Raw genomic sequence first — 18,505 nt, 5'->3', positions numbered from 1 at the left:
ATTCCGCCAGCAAAACATCTGATGCATAGTTTTGTAAAATTAACATTTCTTGGACTCACCCATTGCCAATATTTTCCAGTTCAATGTATTTTAGAATAGGATTTTCCATCTTCGCCATTCTCCCTGAGGGAAACAAAATGCAAGATGTTCACTTCAAAGCAGAGATCTCACCTTCTAGGAGATACAAAAGGCAGCCCCACTGTCTGGAGCTCTGAGCCCTCCCTTTGTGGACAGCTGGCTAACAACAACAGGAACAGGAACTGGAACAAGAAAAGAACAGCAGGCCCGCAGCACAAGTGGCTGGCACAGAGACTGATTTCTAGCATCCTTTGAAGGGAGAGACCTCTTGACAGCAGGCACACAGGGAAGCCCAGGGAGATACATTCAGAGGAGACTGAGACCAGAAGAGAATACCTACCAAGGCAAGTAAGTTTGTCATCTAGAAACATTTAGGAGAGCTGGAACTAACAGTGCCTTTGTTTTCTTGGGAATAAACACTGTGAGATTTATAAAAGGTTTCCTACTTGCTAAGATTAAGTGCACCAGGACATTTAGAATCAATTCCTCTGAACAGATGCCAAGTTCAGGACAGGAGGAATATTGCCAAGTGTTCCCATCTTTTCCACCTTGCAGCAGTTTGCCAGAAGAATGCCTCTGTGTTTGTAAACCAGAGCAGCTCATGCTAGAACCAATCCCCACGGGGCTTTCAGCATCAGGACCCTCACCCTTTATGAGCAGGCTGAGCCCAAAGACGCCCTTGCCCATGCCCCGCATGAAGAACCGCGCCGCTTCTCTTCACCCTGACAGCGCGGCTCAGTCGCTCCCATTGCACTCGCCCTCTCGGCACCGCACACGTCCCCATCTTCCCAACCCGGCACGGCGGGCATGGGCACAGAGGACAGCAGTGCTCCTCAGGCGCCCCTGTGACACAGAGAGCTGCCCAGAGGAGATGCTGACCCTCTTGTGAGTCCAGGCTGTGCGAGGCAGAAGCCGGCCCAGAGCAGGGGCTGCAGCCTCAGGCAGCTCCGCGCTGCAGCAGCCGGGCAGCAGCGGGACCCTCCCAGCTAAGGAAGGCTCCAGCCTCTGCATTCCACAGCCCTCAGGGGCAGGGCAGCGACCACAAGTCTGGCAAAGCCCAAGCATGAGCACTGACAGGCACTGATGGGAAGAAGCCAGAGTGAGCCTGAGCCCCAGACAAGCTGTTGCCCCCATTCAGGACACAACAGGATGGGCTTTGAGATCAGCCACACCCAGGCACAGATCAGTGCCCTTTTTGTCCCAACAGGTGATGGTAGACACAGAATCCACTGGGCTCTCTTCTCAACCCTACCAGATCTTATCTGAGAGCACAGCACTGGCAGCTGTTAAGGGCAAGAAGCAGATTCATTGGGTTGTGCTGCAGAATCACAAAGGGCTTGATGTGTTCTCCTAGAGACTGATCTCAGCAGGGCTTCTGCCAGTGGCTAGGACTCAAGCAGTCACAGCCTTCTGCTGATCCAGGAACAATCCCTGATTCTGCCTTCGGCAGAGAGGGAAGCTCAGGCAAACTCCAGCCAGTCTAAGCTGCCCTCAGAGGCAGCAGGAACACCCAGAGCTCTCTCTTGCTGCCTCGGAGCACTGCCAGCACTTCTGTGACACTAAACTGATCAGAACCCTTGGTACAGCTATGCTGACATGTGCACACAACTCACTGTCCCTCAGATAAGAAAGATACCAGACGTACTCTGCTGCTCCAGGGAGTCACCCGCCGTCTCCTGTTGCTGAGCAGCAGCTGGGTCAGCACGGGAGGTGAACCAAGGGCTCAGGCTCCACTTCTTCAGCTGGGGAGCAAAGGCTCCTTGGGATGGCACTGCTGCTTCTGCAGCAGCTTCAGTGTCAGTGTCGGTGTAGATCTGAGACAAGAAATGAGTTGATGTCAGGAAGGTGTGGCAGAGATTGCCCTGAAATGCAAGAGAGATTGCCATTTGAAATGCAAGCTCTTAGGAAGCTGCTGTCAGCCACATGCAGAGCTCTTCAACTGGATTGCTTTGGATGTCCCCTTGTGAAACCAAATGGTCAAAAGCAAAGGCTGGTTTGACTCGAGTTCATAGCCAGTTTCTTGTTCTAAAGGATGACTGCAGCAACGACCGCTCCACTTCTCTCAAAGACTCCTTTCCCCCTCCTAGGTCTGCAGATACATTTGCAGCTCCTCATTCTAATATTCTACCTCCTGCCATGAAATTCTCTTTTTCTGCACCTTCCTCGGGCCGTGCTTATCCTGCAGCATCTCTGGGTGGGTCAGTTCCTGGGCCTCATGCCAGCCTCGGGGCTCTTGGTTGCCCGTCATTTGCTGGAACTCTCTGCAGGCTGCCAGGTAGGATGCCGACACTTCCACCTCAAGTCAAACAGAACAAAGCAGTCAGAGACTACAGCTTGTCCCCGTCAGCCAGGAGACATCGACTGGGAAGAAAGTAAAGGACAGGAGCAGACCTTCAAGGGATACAGACAGCTTGTAGCTCGTATTCCAAATCTATGTGAGTGACCATGTTCACCTGCAAAAACACCTCAAGAAACAAGGTCACCTGGAAGAAGCCAGCAGGAGTTCATTCGGATGACTGCTGGCTAAATGGCCAAAGGAGTAATGCCACTGTCTAGAGCATCAGCTGAGATCCAGCAGAGCAGCTCTGAGATCCTTGAGAGCAGCTCTGACAGAGGCCTCATCAGGATGGCACTCAGAGGCATCACCCACCCCTGCTGCTCTGCACTGGAAAGGCAAGGAGGGCAGAAACCACCCTTGGGTGACTGCAGTGCTGATTGCTATTTCCCTCACTTGCTTTTCTAGAGCCTTTTGCTCCTGAAGGAGGCGATTCATTTTCTCTTTGATGATTTTAATTTTTTCATCTAGCCTCTTCTTCCTTGCCTTGGTCCTAGCCTCAGTTTCCTGCAGCTGTGCCTGCATCTGTTTGTCAATTTTCTGTAAACAACAAAGGAAAGGACTCTCTCTCATGAGTGGAGTGGCTGCCATTCCTTCATTCACCTGTTTTTGTTGATTACCCCTGTGCATAGGGAGATTCTTCTCCTCTTGGATGTCTTCATTCCTCCTCTTCACTGCCATGATGGCACTCTGAGCTTCAAGCAGCTCTGCTTGTGGCTCTGCCTTGATGTTCTGTACACACAAAAACAGAGCAAGTGACTGAGAGCTGCCATCAAGCTCAGCTTTTCCCTCTTTTAGCCTCAAAATCACATTTATTCAGCCCCTTCTTTCTGCTTTCCTACCCAGCTCTGCTTCCACTGTGACCCTCCTGTGCTGGTGCTGATCTCTGCAGATTGCAAGGCTCTGTGCTTCCAGTGCCTGTGGGACTCCTGGCCTCCTCAGTCCCAAGAGCTCTGGTTTATGCCCCTCTTCCTGCCCTTCCCTCTGTGCCCTGGCCAGTCAGGCTTACCTGGCCATTCTCCTGTGGCTCTTCCACCTGCTGCCTGAGCTGCTCTTCCTGCCCTCGGGCAGGGAACAGCTCTCCCTGAGTCTGGCATGGCAGCTCAGATGAGGCAGTATGCTCCTGCTCTTTCCCTAGACGCACCTGCACAGAAAGCAAGAGAAGATGAGTTTCAACTTCCCATACGCCCTTTGTGGGCCAAGACTCACAGACTGCTGGGCTCACACCTTCCCAAAGCACTGTGCTGCTGTTCTCCTGGGTCGTTCTCTGCCCAAGGGGAGGCACAGATTCCACAGTGACCCTTGTTGCCCGATTGATAAATGGCACAAAACTCGGATAAGTTTTGTGGGTGCTTTATTAAGGGCCTGGGGAGCTTGGGGGACTCACGTCCCAAAATCCCAGCCCCCGAATTCACGTATGGGTGCTTCCCTCTTATACATGCGATTCATAACAAAGTCTCCAAGAAACAGTTTCCCCGTTCCCCTTGCCTAGTCTCTAAGAAACAGTTCCCCGTTCCCCTTGCCTGGTCACAGACCCCTTGTGATACATTCCTTGGTTCACAAACAAGATCATTAATCCTCTGCTTATCTTATTCTAAGAGCATTGTATGCTGCCTCCAGACAGGTTAGCATTCTTACTTTCCTGCACTAGTTTAATTATTTATTAAATCCCTAAGACTACCTCCTAGGTTACACACAAAACCCAACACACACTTTCAACGGCTACAAAACTACTTTTTAACAAACCAGTTCACACACAACTCACTATAATTAAATATTTTGCTAAATTTCATTTCTTTTCCAACACCCTGGCCCTACAGTCAGGGGCCATTGGGGACTGAAGCTCCAACAGCCTCTCAGGCAGCTGACAGGGAAGGGGTGGCATTTCTCAAAGGTCTGGTGAGGGCCTCCCTCTGCTTCCACCGTGACCTGTTTGTCTCTCCTGAAGGGATGCCTTTAGGTGAACTTTGCATCTCCCACTGCTTTGGAGCAGAGCCAGGAAGATTCAAATAGACAGATAGACAGATCTCACTTTTATCATCTCTCTTTACTGTGCTGTAGTATTTACATTCTTTGAATGGAGAGAGATATAATTCTCTCTCCTAGGTTTTTTTTAAGGGAAGGTAGTGAGAAACTTAGAGAAGAAGAGAAAACAATTCTAATCTCTACTGGCTGTTCTTGTTTTTAAGTACATGAAGAATGTGTTATAGTGATTGTTTTCTGAAAGTGATTTGTTAGTTGGATTTTAGTGATAGTTGTTTAGATTGATTAGCTAATTAGATAAAAGACTGCCTGGAGACAGTCACGAGTTTTTCTTTAGTAGCTTTTTAGTGAAGTATCTCTTTAGTATAGTTTTAATATAGTACTAGTGTAATACAACATAGCTTAAGAAAGCATTTGTTTAACCTTCTTAATCATAGAGCCAAAGCACATTATTCCCCACGTGGGGGTCACCCGGAATCAATCCTGTCCTTTCTGTCACTACACACATCAGCACTCGGTAGCAGTGCCCCGATCAGAGGCCATCCTGAATTTGCTCTCCTGTTGCTTCAGTAACGCACACTCTTGGGGAATCTGGAGCATGTCGGTCCTTATGGAATGCAATCAGACCCAGAGCATTGCACTGGGAACGGCTCTCTTTGTGCATCTGTGCTCGGGCAAGTTCTTCACTTGGACTCGGCCACACTGATGGTGCTGAAGTGGCTGGAATCAGAAATGCAGCCCAGCCCCTCCCAGCTCCTCTAATCTCTGAGCACCAGCTGGAATGCAAGGGCATTGATTTCCTACTCAGTTCCCAAACACAACACACACTGATTCCCTGGGCAGCCAAAAGACACGGGAGCCGTTAACTTGAAAAGGATGGGCAAGCCCTACTGGCTGGTCTGGCACCAGAACAGCTCGTTCTGCACCAACATCCCTGCCCCAAACTATGTGTTCTTGTGCAAAAATACTGCATTGTCCAGAACTGCCCCCTTGAACACTAAAATTCTAGCAGAATTTCTGCCAGTGCTGTAAAAGGGCAGGAAAGATTGAGAAAAAAGCTCCCTTGCTCTCTGGAGAAGGAGAAATTGCACAAGGCTTGTCCTTCTAGCAAACAATCAAATAAATAAAATATGAAAGTGTTACCTACTCCAGTGTCTAAAGCACTTGGATGCAGTGAAGGGATGTTTGGCAGGGAAACAGCCCTTGTGCTGAGCATTGGCTCTATGGATCTAAGGCAGGGATCTATGGAAGTCTGCCTGAAGGTCCCTCATGAGCCCCCATTGTCCAGGCTAAAGCTCCCTCAGCACCTCCTCCCTGGCCTTGTGCTGCACCCCTTGCCCAGCTCCCCTGTCCCTCTGTGCCCACGCTGCAGCCCCTCCATGACTTTCTGCTTCCCAGGGCCCACAGCTGCACACAGCACTCCAGCTGTGGCCGCAGCGCTGCCCAGCACAGGCCACGCTCCCTGCCCTGCTCCTGCTGCCCCACTGCTGCTGGCACAGCCACCGTGCCCTTGGCCTTCTGGGCCCCCTGGCCCCACGCTGCCTCATCTTCAGCTGCTCACGGCCGCCAGCCCTGCAGCCTTTGGGCCCACGCAGCTCCCCAGCCACAAAGGTGCCCATTGCACTTCAGATACAGCAGGCATCATTGCAAGGTGTACATCCTGGGTTTAGCATTACAAGACAGCAGTCAAGGACTTGCAGCTTTGCTCCCATTCTAGGCTCCAATGCAATTTTCAAAGCAAACTACACAATAGAAGGTATTGACAGACACATGCAGTGTCTGGTTTTTGCCTCAGAAGAAGGGTTCAGAACTACTCCCTTTGTTTCTTTTGCCACGCCTGACAAGAATGCCCCCCCACAGCTTCATGGACAACACAGTCATCTCCTTGCAGCTTATCAAAGACCAAGAAACAGGCAGACTCAGAGCACCTATCTGCTCTGCTACTGGCTGCTCTGCCTGAAGAGGCAAAAGAGCAACCTGGCAACAAAGGCACCAAAATCCCTGACTTCAAGCAGCAACTCTACATACCCAGTGTGTCTCTGAAATAGTCCCAAGTAAACACACCCAAGAAGTTTGTGGAGACAAAGCACCAGAAAGAACTTGTGTGGTCAGATCAACATTTTTTTTTTGTGCCTGCAGCAACTTGGCCAGTCTGTGCAGGGGGACAGGTCTCTCCACACCACAGTGTCCCCTGTGTTTACAACAAGGCTGAGCACAGTGTCTTTGACATGCTCCCTCCTCTGGGAACAGGGAGCCTTCGTGCTTCAGGCTGGCCCCTATCAAAATGCCAGGAAGCTGGTGCCTAAACATGACAGACCAAAGCCCATTATCCATCTCTCACAGGCTGGGGGCAATCACTGGGTCCTGGCAGGACTCCAGCACTCAGCATCCTCAGCCAGCAACAGCAAGTGCTGGCTGGTCAGAAACTTGCAGCTCTGCCCTGCACTAAAGACAGCAGCACACACAGCTGGCACTTACTGGCTCAGAATGTTCAGGCTGTGGTGTGAGCACAGCTGGAGGCTGGCGCTCATCCACCTCATTTGCCTCCTCTTCGGCCTCCTCTCCATGAGCAGAGGGAGCCAGGGGAGAGACTGCTGTTGGTTCTGTGATCTGTGGACAGACAGCAGTGTGAGGGACACAAAGTTACCTATAATTTATAACCTTGTTTCTATTCAGCACTTTATTCTATTCAGCTCTATTTCTACAACCAGCTCTGCTAAGGACAAATCAGAAACTTTGATAACAATGGGATTCTAAGTCACTGACACTAAATTTAAATGGGCTAATTCAACAGAATTTCTAATAGTTCTGAATTAGACATTTCGCCCTGGCTACTATCAAGAAGTAACATTCTCTCTGCAAAATGAGCTTTTCATTCCTTGAAAGTTCTGAAATGGAAAATTGGGAAATAACCAGCGATGCCTTTGTTATTGCTGCTGCAGACATGGAAATGGATTTTCTTTCAGCCTGCCCAGCTGGCCCTCTACACTCTACTGCCACAGGCCAAGCTCACAGCTTGCTCTACAATTCTTAAGCACCAGGAACATGAAATGTTCCTTTCCCACTCACCTCAGGATCAGCACCTCTGAACACACGCTTCAGGTGACCTGTAGTGGGCAATGGAAAATGAACAAGGGCTGTGAGAAAACTGCCTGGGCTGCTGAATCCCACAGAAGAGAAGAAGTCAACCCAAACAGAGAGTATTTTTCTTTATCAACATCCCTCCACATGACATAGTTCCTTCACACAGCCAGCAAGAGATCAGGACAATAATCTTGGTTGTGCCTACACTTTGGCCAGTTTAGCCAGTAAATGAATACAAACATGATCAAGAAAATGCAAATTGTTCTTCAACACTCAATGCTTCTGTTCTGTCCAGCAGATAAAGCAGCTATTGTTCTCTTGTCTTTCAGGTACTTTTTTTAAAAAAGAAGTTGCATGCACTAATTCCCATTAAGTTGCTGAAAACAGTCACCCAGAGAAGCTTGCCCCAAATCCCCCTGAGCTGTGGCAGTTCCATTGTGAAAGAGCACAGCAGCAGCTCCAGGCTCAGGAGCAGACACTCACTGCTTTGTTGTTTGCACTTCACTGCAAAGGGAATCACTCTTTTAGCACTCAGTCAAGGGTCAAAATAGACAGTCAAATCCTTTCATTACAAAATTTGGAACAAAAGAAGCTTTCCCTGAGTTCTGGGGAGAACTACAAAGTCCTTAGAAGGCCTTCTGAGAAGGCCTCCCAGGCTGCATTTTGGAAGTTGTCCTGCTTGTCCCAGCAACCTGAGGAAATGACAGACTCTGCTGCCACAGACTCTCCTGTGGAGGGAATGGAAGCCCAGCAGGTTCCCTTGCAAATGCTGCCCCTGTGGCTCTACAGACACCCCCTTTTTATCTGAACCTCTTGACAGGAGCTTTACCAAACCACTGGCATCCTAATGCTCTTTCTCTTTCAAAATCAGAAACTCAGCCCCCAAGAAAGAGCAGGAAGACATACAAAAGCCGCAAGGATACACCCTAACCTAAGTAGAATGGAAAACTCTACTTACGTGCAAAGTGTGTAACGTAATATGCGGAAAAAGAAATGCCATAAGCAGCAAAAGCTGTTGTGGCCAGATGGTGAAACATTGTCATTTTTGAAAGTTAGGTAAATAGAAGAAACAAGGCTCTTGTCAGTGGGCAGCTACCCACTGACAAATACCCCAACCAGAAAAGTTCTCCTCAACTGAGCAAGGCCCAGGGCTGCTCTGACACTCAGGCCTTCCGTGCACCAAGGCAACCTTCTGATATCACGAGGACAAGGTGGCAACCATGCCCTGACATCACAAAGCAAACGCTCCATGTTGGTCTGTGAGTTTATGCAAAGCAATAACCAACCTTCCCTACAGCAAACACAAAAGAGCCTGGGAAGTTTTTCTGTGTCACAAAGCAGCGCAAAAGCCCCTCATGGGCCAAACCCTGTTCAGGGATCCAAGAGGAACTCCAGGAGTGCCCCAAGCACCTACAGCCTGTACCCCAACTGAGCACTCAGATGGGACCCAAGCAAAGGAAACCAGAACAAGACAATGGCCCACAGCATTGCACATGTGAGAAATGACTCTCACTTTTAACATTTTCAAGGTTTAGTAAACCTTAACAAAGGACTGAATAAGGAAAAATTGCAGCATTGGGAGTCTCTGTGACTAGCAGCCATGTTCTCATCTACAAAAACGATGTTCTGCCTTTTATACCCTTAGCTCCTCTAAAAGTTTTGTCAGTCAACTCTTTCTCTGCTGTCCATTGGTGGAGATTACTTTATTGCATCCTGACTGGAGGTCAGGTGTTGTTACACCCTGCCTGCTGGTCACAAGCCAGCCCTCCCCAAATGCCCTGACCACCAAGGCTATTACAAGGGGGACGGGAAAGAGGACTATGGGAGGATATATTACAATAACATCACTGCACATTTGAACATCCACATAACATCGACTTCTTAATTGTCAGAGCCAACCATTGCATTACTCGTCTAGAACACACAGAGCCAGGAGAGAAGCTACTGTTGGCATCACAGCTGAAATTCTTCCTAACAAATCTCCCCACATATTTGCACCTTTATTGGACGTGCCCAGGGCTCTGGTGCGGGTACATCTCCGCCTCTCTTCCCCTTTGGCAGCAGTCGAACTGGCAGCATCTGCCCGCCAGCAGCAGCTGCTCCAAGCTGGGAACGCCGCTGGCCGTGCTGATTTCCAGAGGCTTCTGTGTGCCAGGGGAAGCCAAGGCAGGAGCGGGTTGAACGGTGCTGGCGCTGCTGCTGCTCTGTGCCAGAGAGCCCCGGCTGGGCAGGGCACGGTGCCCACTGTGCTGCGGGCTCCTTCTCCTGCCACAGCTGGGCACACCTGGCAACAAGGCATGACAACCTGTGGGCAAGCCAAGGGGTTTCTGGGGCTGCACTGCTCTGCACACACCCAGCACACCTGCAGCACACAATTTTAACCCTCAAACAGATAAACCAAAGGGAAACAGCTGGAAAATATTTCATTTTGACCATTCTTACCTGCTCAACGGAAGTCTTCAAAATAACCGTTACCAAGCAGGGCCCGATTCCTGCTGCCAGCTCAGGGTTAGAAGAGAGGCAATCCTTGATCTCAGCACTGGGTGTGTGGGGAATCACTTCCCTAATACGTGCACACCCAGCAATCTCACTTACTAGTTTGTATCCATGGATCTAAGACATATTCAATACTTTGCTGGAACTCCCAGGCTAAATATTCCCCCAAATTATTTGATTTACTGTTTGATACTTATTGACTTATTGATACTTAAATCACTTCTCCGAATTTACTGACATGAGAATAGGAGTGTCCTGTAGGTCCCTGCTGGCCTTTGTCACAGGTTCAGGAGGAGACCCATGCACAAAATAACCCAGGACAAAACTGGGCTTGTAAAGCAAATTCATTCTATTTGTTGCAATAGCAAATAATACTCAGCAACCCCTGGATTCCTAAAAATCTGCTGAGCAGGAGAAGGAGATGGAGCGTGGTGCTCGGCAGCAGGGGCAGGTGGGCAGTGCACTTTCATGACATCCCCTGGAGCAAAACCACGTGCATCTCATCCTTCTCACCCTTCCAGCTCAGAACCAGGCCTGGTATCTCCTGCTCAGGAGTGGAATTTCCCAGTTACAGCATCGGCTCACACATGGCTGGCGTGTGAGATGAGGCCAATGAATCCAGGATTTAAAAGAACTGGAAGAGTTAAAATTTTAGCAAGATTTATTTTGGGGGAAAGAGTATAGCAAGAAGAGTAGAAATAATAAGGGACAGTTAATTTTTTGCAGGTAAGGTAGTTAAGGCTAGGGTAATATATCACTTGCCTGTCTTTACTATGTTTAAAGAAGCAGGATGAGATGCGGATTTCTTTGTGACAAAGAAGAGGACCGTAGCCTGCACCTGGGCCCTGAAACTACAACTATAGCCAAGGGGTGTGAAAGCCTGCCAACAGGTCATAAGGAAAGAGGTCAAATTGAGCAAGAAGTCTTGGCCTTCATCAGAAGGAGACCATTCCCCACTTTAAAACCCACCAACCCATTTGAAGTGAAAGACTGCAGAAATGTGAAGGAACTTTGGACTCAATTATAATACATTTTAATTCAAAGGAGGGTAGGCAGTGTTATCTAATGAATATGTGTTAGGTTTTTTGGGAATTGTATGAATGTGTAAGATATTTTAGATGAGTAGAGATGAGAGAGAGAGCCAGTGATTCTTTACACATGTCTTTAGGAGACAACTCCTCCTGTGCCTGGCTGTAATAAACACACCACCTTCTACCTTTAACTGTGGGGAGTTCTATTCCACACCTCATTTGCTGACCGCGGCAGGAACGCTTCCCTGCTCCAGCAAGAACATCCGGGCTCTGGAAATCTCTGGGCGCTGCCAGGACATTCCTTTCCTGGAGGCACCTCCGCTCTCGGCTGCTCCTCGTGGGGGACAGACAAGACTGCTGGCACTGTGGAGAAAGGAACGTTTAACTCTGTATAAAGCAACCTGTAAGGCGTATGCAGGGGAAGGGCTGTTCACAAGTCACACAGAGATGTCCTGTGCACAACGTACGCCTGTACAGTTTGGGTTTGGGTCTGGCTGCTGGCAGAAAGGATTTGCTGTGTCAATAAGGACCTGCTAGGAATTCTGGGGGTGAATTGAGCAAATCCTGTTTAATTGCTGCTGTTTTTCCTGTGTGTTGTAATTGTGGTTGTATTTTCAGTGTGTGAATGTTTGAGGAAGATGATGTGGGTGGATGCCGATGTGGTGTATGGTGTGTGTTGTGTTGAGAAAAGTGAGCTCTCTGTCCCCTCATAAAGAGATATTCCCTTCCCGGTGTGCCTGTGTGTGTGGACTTTCTAGTTGCAGGGATTGGTGCTCCCTGTGACACCTGGTGCTTGGGTATACAGGGGGTTTGAGTGGTTTTTCTCCCACATTGTGGTCATTTGGGACTGCACGGTTGTGTTTGGGGAGATTTCAGGATTTTGTTTGCAACAAGTGCAGCAATTTATGCAGAAAACCACAGTGTGGTGATTTATTATGCTGAACTATGGCAGTTCCTTTCTACTGCCCCTCTCTCCGAGCATTTACAGTCTCCTGCCACGAGGAGGACACTCTTTTTCCTCCCCTGGACATCCTCTTTCCTTTCCTGGACACTCCCTTTCTCTCCTGGAGCTGTTCTCCATTAAAGCTGTGGGACTTTGGTCCCAGGAAGAGAGAGCGCCTCTCGTCTTTTGCTTTCGTCCTTGTCAGTGTCACTGGGCCCAGAGCTCGCCAAACTGATCCCCCACAAGATGAAAACTGACAAATGGTCCCATATACACAGCTCAAAAATTGGCCACATTTTTGATGGACTGGGGTGTTCGCCACATTTTGGAATTCCCTATTCCTACACAGGTCAGGCAGTTGTTGAAAGGACACACCACACTCTAAAACCATTCTACAACAAGAAAACGGGGAGTGGCCCAAGCAACACCCCAGATGAGGTTGAGCAAAGCTTTATATGTCTTTATGTTTTTAATAGCTCATTTGCAGGAACTAATCCTCCAATTTTTAGGCACTTTTCAAACAGCACACAGGAAAAATTGAAAGAAAATCCTTCAGTTTTGATCAGAAACCTTGAGTTAGGACAAACTGAAGGACCATTTGCACTAATCACTTGGGGCAAAGGGTATGCTTGTATTTGCACAGGTGCCGGACCTAAGTGGGTCCTGGTGAAGGATGTGAAACCATCTCATACACAAGAGCACACCGACAATTCCACCAGCAGGGAAATGAGCACGCAGACGTGAGCCGCACGGAGAAGCTATGGTGCATGCCAGACGTTCCCCGTTCAACCTGTAAAAGCTACAATTCTGGAGTTTGATGTTGATTTTTGGACTGGGAAAATGGTTTGTATCATAGAGCCCTTTCAGCAAAAGCGTGGTGTCCATTGTGTTCCAAAGAATTCTAAGATATCCAAATTTGTAAAAATTGAAGGTTAGAGGGACAGTTTAGTGCCCTATAGTTGGCCAGTCCCTGAACAAGCGCTAAAAGATTTGCTTGAGAACTGAAATAGATGGGGAAGCTTTTGCCAAAAAACAGCTGAACAGGAACATGGAGCTTGATCAAATGATATACTGGCACTTGTTGGTTTTGCTTGCTTGCTTTGGCATGCATACGTGCCTGCAGATCAACCAAAAATGAATGTTTGCTTTGCTTTAGCCAAGTCAGCAGGCTCAGACACCATGTGTTTGACCCATTTCTGCCCAGACAAACCCTTTGCAACCCATTTGGTTGGTGTGCCTGTGCCAGCCAAGGAGTAGCCAATACCCAATCGTGACAAATATTGGTGTGAGGCTGCCAACGAGACCAATCCCATAACCAGCTGACATCACTGGGCCCCTGATTTCTTAAAGCACCTTCTGAACCTCAAGAATTGGAATTCTTTGTTCATTGGTGATGGAATTTTGTGCTGAGTTTCAGTACCAGGGAGATCCACAGTTGAATGTTACTCCCCATCATCCAGAGGACAGATACTCCAGTTTGTGGTGCAATTGTACTACCCCAGTGCCCCCTAAGGGTGAAACTGCTGACGAGTAGATGACCTAGATGAGTCCCCACATCAATTAGCAACAGAATATTGGCTCATTTGTGGAGATAGAGCCTGGCAGGACATTCCCTCAAAACTTAAAGGTGGCCCATGTAGCATCAGACAACTCACTGTGATAGCACCTATCATTAAAAAAGCCATCAAGAGAAAACACAGAGAAAAAAGATTTGCCCATCATTATAAAGAAAACTGTAATAGCAATTTCAGACCTGCAATAGGGCCCTGCAAAATGAGGTACATTGAATTTATTTCTACATCAACTTGCCTTGGGTGAGGCATTGAAACCATTACACCGATTGGGGTGTTGGCTGAAGAAAGAAGACAGTGCTACTTCCATTGCAATTAGTGACATGAGGACTGATGTTAGTGCTGTCAGACATGCAACCTTACAGAACAGAGCAGCAATTGATTTCCTTAGCAGCCATTCCATGTGTTCAGTGTCACCCCCATGTTCAACACTGTCCCTGTCAGCTTTGACAGCTTTTGGACTGTGTTTGAGAAGTCAATTTTTTCTGACTGTTGAAGGGCTTTGGGGCCCAGAGTTCTTGTTAGGAACAAGGGATTAAGCGTGTGAGCCATGGAGTTGTTGGACCAGGTGTTTTGTTTAAGTGGTGGGAAGGGTTTCTTCCTTTCTGTTTCTCTTTCAAGGGGAATATTAATGTTGCCCCTGAGTCCTCAGGAGGGGAGCCTGTGGACAGAGCTGCAGCAGAGGGAGCTTTGCCTGGTACCGAGAGCTGTGGGAACAATCCCCAGGAGCCCAAGGAGCCTGGTAAGGACAGAGCCCCCACTGGTTTAGAGAGGGGTGAGATGGCTGCTCTGAGCCTGCCTCTGGCAGGGAGGGAGATGAGAAGGGTTGAGTTCCTGTCTGCAGCCTCGGTGCTTCCTGGTGCCTTGAGTTCAAATCCTGCACTGGCACAGCCTGCCTGAGCCCTGCCCTCCACGCTTCTCCAGAGGCTCTGACACTGAGTCCTCTGAGGGAATCCACAAAATTAGAGAGTTTTGGGAAAGCTGCAAAAGGCAGGTCTCAGATACAGCAGAACTGCAGTTAGAACCAAGCAGCAGCCATGAGATAGGTCAGCAGAAAAATTATTTAAACTGCAGAAAAGCAAGGACAAATAGAACAATGGTCTGTGTATTAACGCTGGTCTAGAATAAATCTCCAAGCTACAGAAAAGTTTATCTAGCAAGATATTGGGAAGGTTGAAGCTTAATAATGGAGCTCAGTGCATTGTGTTTTAAGGCTTACTGGTAGGTATTGTCTTCAAAATAAACAAGCACTGTTTTAACCAAAGGTACCTGTGCTTATAGTGATTGTATAGAACTACTGTCAATATGCTTTTGCTTTGTGTGATTGGTCAAAAAACTTTTAAAGTAAGTTTTAACATTAAATTCTTTGTCTGCTGCCTGGGATGTGAGCTGCTGGCATCTTCCCATTGTCATAACCACGTAATGAGACTGATGCTGGAAAACAAACAGCTCGAGGCGCGTTCCTCAGCAGCCCCGGCCCGCTCGTGATTTCTACATAGCCCCTGCCAGCGTCAAATGGCACGGCTTGATTTGCAGGGCAGACAGTCTTAAACATCTGCAATATACTATCAGAGTCCTAGTTTGGCTTCATTCAAAGAAAGAGGAGAGTGCACCTAACACTGACCACTTGTTAGGCAATATCTTCCACCTTGCCCTTGTACCCCTACAGAGAGGCTGTCTGCAAAATGCCCAGAACACCATCCAAATCTGCAGCAAGGACAGGAAAAGCAGGCAGAGAATCTTTCTGTTTTCAAGGTCCCCCTTCCTAGGCGACTTGACCCTTTCTACCTGATTCTGACTTGAGATCTACCCATGATAGAGCACTGCAGGAAAACACTTTAAAGGGTCATTAACCAGGACCTGCTTGGAAAGCAAGGGTAGAAACTCTTTCCCTCCCTGGTGGGATGCGGGCCGGCAACTGCTGCTCTGAAGATGTGCAGCTGCTCCTCTCTGGAGAGGCCATGGAAGGGCTGTGATGGTCTACAGGAACCAGAGGAATGATGAGCTCAGGTTGGCATTTGAGCTTCATGGGAACAAGCAGAATGAAGAGCTCACAGTGGAGATGAAATTTGCCTGTGCCTGGCTCCTCCGATGAAACCCCAAGAAGTCCAGATGAAGCAAACACCTTCTCCCAAGAAGCTAGGAAACCTCAGAGTCCTGAGCACCTGCACTTAGCCTGGAAAGGCCGGGAGGCAGCTCTAAATCCTCAGGTGAGGCAGCACTGAGGTCCTGGTATGAGAGCACTGTGTAGCAGTGTTGTCCAGAGCCACTGCCAGGAAGTTCTAGGAGCTCCAGTCTGAGATTCAGTTCTACAATTTGAAAGAGCAATGCAGGTCACACCATGCTTGGCTAGAGAGCCCTGCCCTTCACCCGTGCTGCTGCAGCAGGTGTGGGTGCACATGTGCACACACACACGTACAGGTGAGGGGCAGCCTTCTGAGTGTCACTATGCCCAGCTGCTGGGGCCAGGTACCCTGCTCCAAGGCACCTACACTGTGCCCTAGACCACTGTCCCGGTACGGCCACACAGGGACACTCCAGAAGGGGTCTGTGCTAGCCTGGGTACACCAAATAATACAGATAGCCCAGTTACACTGTCCTAGGAACAGCAATCCAGTGCAGAATGTTCTGGATGCCCAGCACTCAGCCCTGTACCCTACTTACAGTAGTCGTTGAATATCTCTGGTGCATCCAAGACCCGTTCTGGCTTTGAGGGAATATTTCTGCTATTCTTCCTGCTGGATCCAGGTGCCATTTTCTGACTGTAGAGCACTTTCAGGTTATTCTGACAGCCTGTGTGCAAGGGAACAGGTTTCTTAACCTGAGTTAGTTTCCTCCCAGCTGAGTGCTGCTCACCCACCTAGGAATCCCTTGGAGTGAAAATGAAGTCGTAAGAGAAACACTCACAAGCCTGCAGTGCACTAAAATCACTGGCAGTATGAACTGCTGAACAGGGGTGAGCTACAATTTCCTCATTCATGGAAACAAATTTGACAAACACTTGGGTTTTTGAATCCCATTATATTTAGTTGCAGTTTAAGCTAGAAAGTGCACAGCAGAGGGTTTGATGCTCTTACAGACTTCATGAAGGTTTGGAACCTGCAGTATAGGTGAAATGTCACCGACATCTTTTCATAAAAATCCTTTCTTTAGGATTTTTCCCCCTTCTGAGAAGCTGTGGCCTCAGCAACAAAAGGTAAACAATGGTTATCTGCTGCTGGGGAATGCAACAGGTGGATGTGTGATTGGTCTCAGGTGGATGTTTGGATTTACTGACCACTCAAGGCAGAGTGCCGTCACTGGGCAGTGCGCGGCCGTTGGGTCCTTGATCAGCCGGCACTTCTGCCAGCCGCTCTGTTTTGCGGAGAAAAGAAGAAACCTCACAACTTTATAAAAGTTGTAAAGCCCGGTATGTTTATTTACAGCGCGCGCCGGATGCAAGTCCCCCAACAAGTCATGCATACCTCTGAAGACCTCCAGTCTTCTTTTATCCCCCTTCCAAATGCATATGCATACAGTTTCACAATAAGTTCATACATATTCATTCCGCGTGACATTTAGCACCTGTTCTTCTTTATCAAAGGAATTTCTAAGTCTGGGGCAAATTGACCTTGTGGTCTTTTCTGTTTTTCTTTCTCTGTCTCCTTGCTGTCTCGGCATGCGAGTTTTTCCTTCAGCTTTGGCCTCACAGACTTTTCACCTTTCTTAGACACTTCACCTAATTCAGAATGGATCTTTACTCTGTCTCATTCCCCCCTTTCCTAGGAAATAAGTAAATTCTTTTACTTAATGAAAACTTTCATGACAGTATGTGTCATTTAGTGCTTCACCATGTACGTTTGACAAAGATGTTAGTACAGCTATTAGTTGTAGCATTCTACAGTTCTAAATTCATTGCTATCAATTTGTACAGCAGCACAAGCAGTTCTCAAGCATACACCCTTTTCTAGTATATACGAGCACAGTTTTCTGGTCAGTGACTGGATGAATTTCAAAGTGACAAATACTCTGTTCAGTGTCCAAACACACATCCTGAGCATTAATAGTATTGCTTTCACAAATGAATCTCATCTGTTCTCTAGTAATGCAGGATTCCAAGTTTACTGTCTGCCACTTTCCATTCATCTTTCGTGCCCACACTCTTTGTTCTGAAGGATAGAGTATTGTTTTTTCATGGTTTGATCCTAGGGCAATGATGGGTTGGATAACATAAACAGTGGCATTATGTATAGTAAGCACAAAGGAAGTGGCCACATTAGAAACAGGATCATAGGTGAAATTCACCATAGTCTGCCAGGATTGAAAGTTCGTTTCAAAATCAATTGCATTATCCAACACAATTTCTTGAATTTCAGCTGGAAAATTACCTTCACCCCTTTCTCATATGATTAGAGCTGCTGTTGCTTGTATCTATAACTGTGCTTGTATACAACTGAAAGCTAAAGACACATTATCTTGAACTATACTAAGTGCTTCTACTATCAACTTGTGGTCTTGGTCCCTGGCCTTTTCATACTTCCTTACTTTGGCAGTACTTTTGAAATCTGTCACTGGCTAGTTCCTAATGCCAATAGAGATGACTACAAAGGCTGCTTCAATTTTGTTAGGCTACCTGCTGCAGTGGCCAGTTTATTCACCAGTATTTCTGAATCAATTCCATTTAAAACTCTTAATCTTGTCCCTAATGTGCCAGTTAGATGTTTGTTATGGGGAACAGGAACTGCTTTCTGTTTATGACCATCCCTCCCTGCCAGAGGGATGTGCTGGGCTCACACTGCAAATTCAGACACACTTCACAAGTGTATCTGACAGAAGTTTAGGTACCCTACTTTGATTTCTTCTCCTCTGATTCCTTGAAAAGTCCACAGTTCCTGTTCTTGCCACTCTTGCTCCTCACATACTTGATTCTCGTGGATTACTACAGTAGATATGTTTAAATCTTTTATCTCAGAAGGTTTTTTATGGATCTAGTATACTGATTAAA

This window comes from Melospiza melodia, unplaced genomic scaffold (assembly GCF_035770615.1).
Source record: "Melospiza melodia melodia isolate bMelMel2 unplaced genomic scaffold, bMelMel2.pri scaffold_61, whole genome shotgun sequence".
Lineage (NCBI taxonomy): Eukaryota > Metazoa > Chordata > Aves > Passeriformes > Passerellidae > Melospiza > Melospiza melodia.
The sequence above is the reverse complement of the archived record's forward strand: the minus strand, read 5'-3'. Positions refer to the sequence as shown.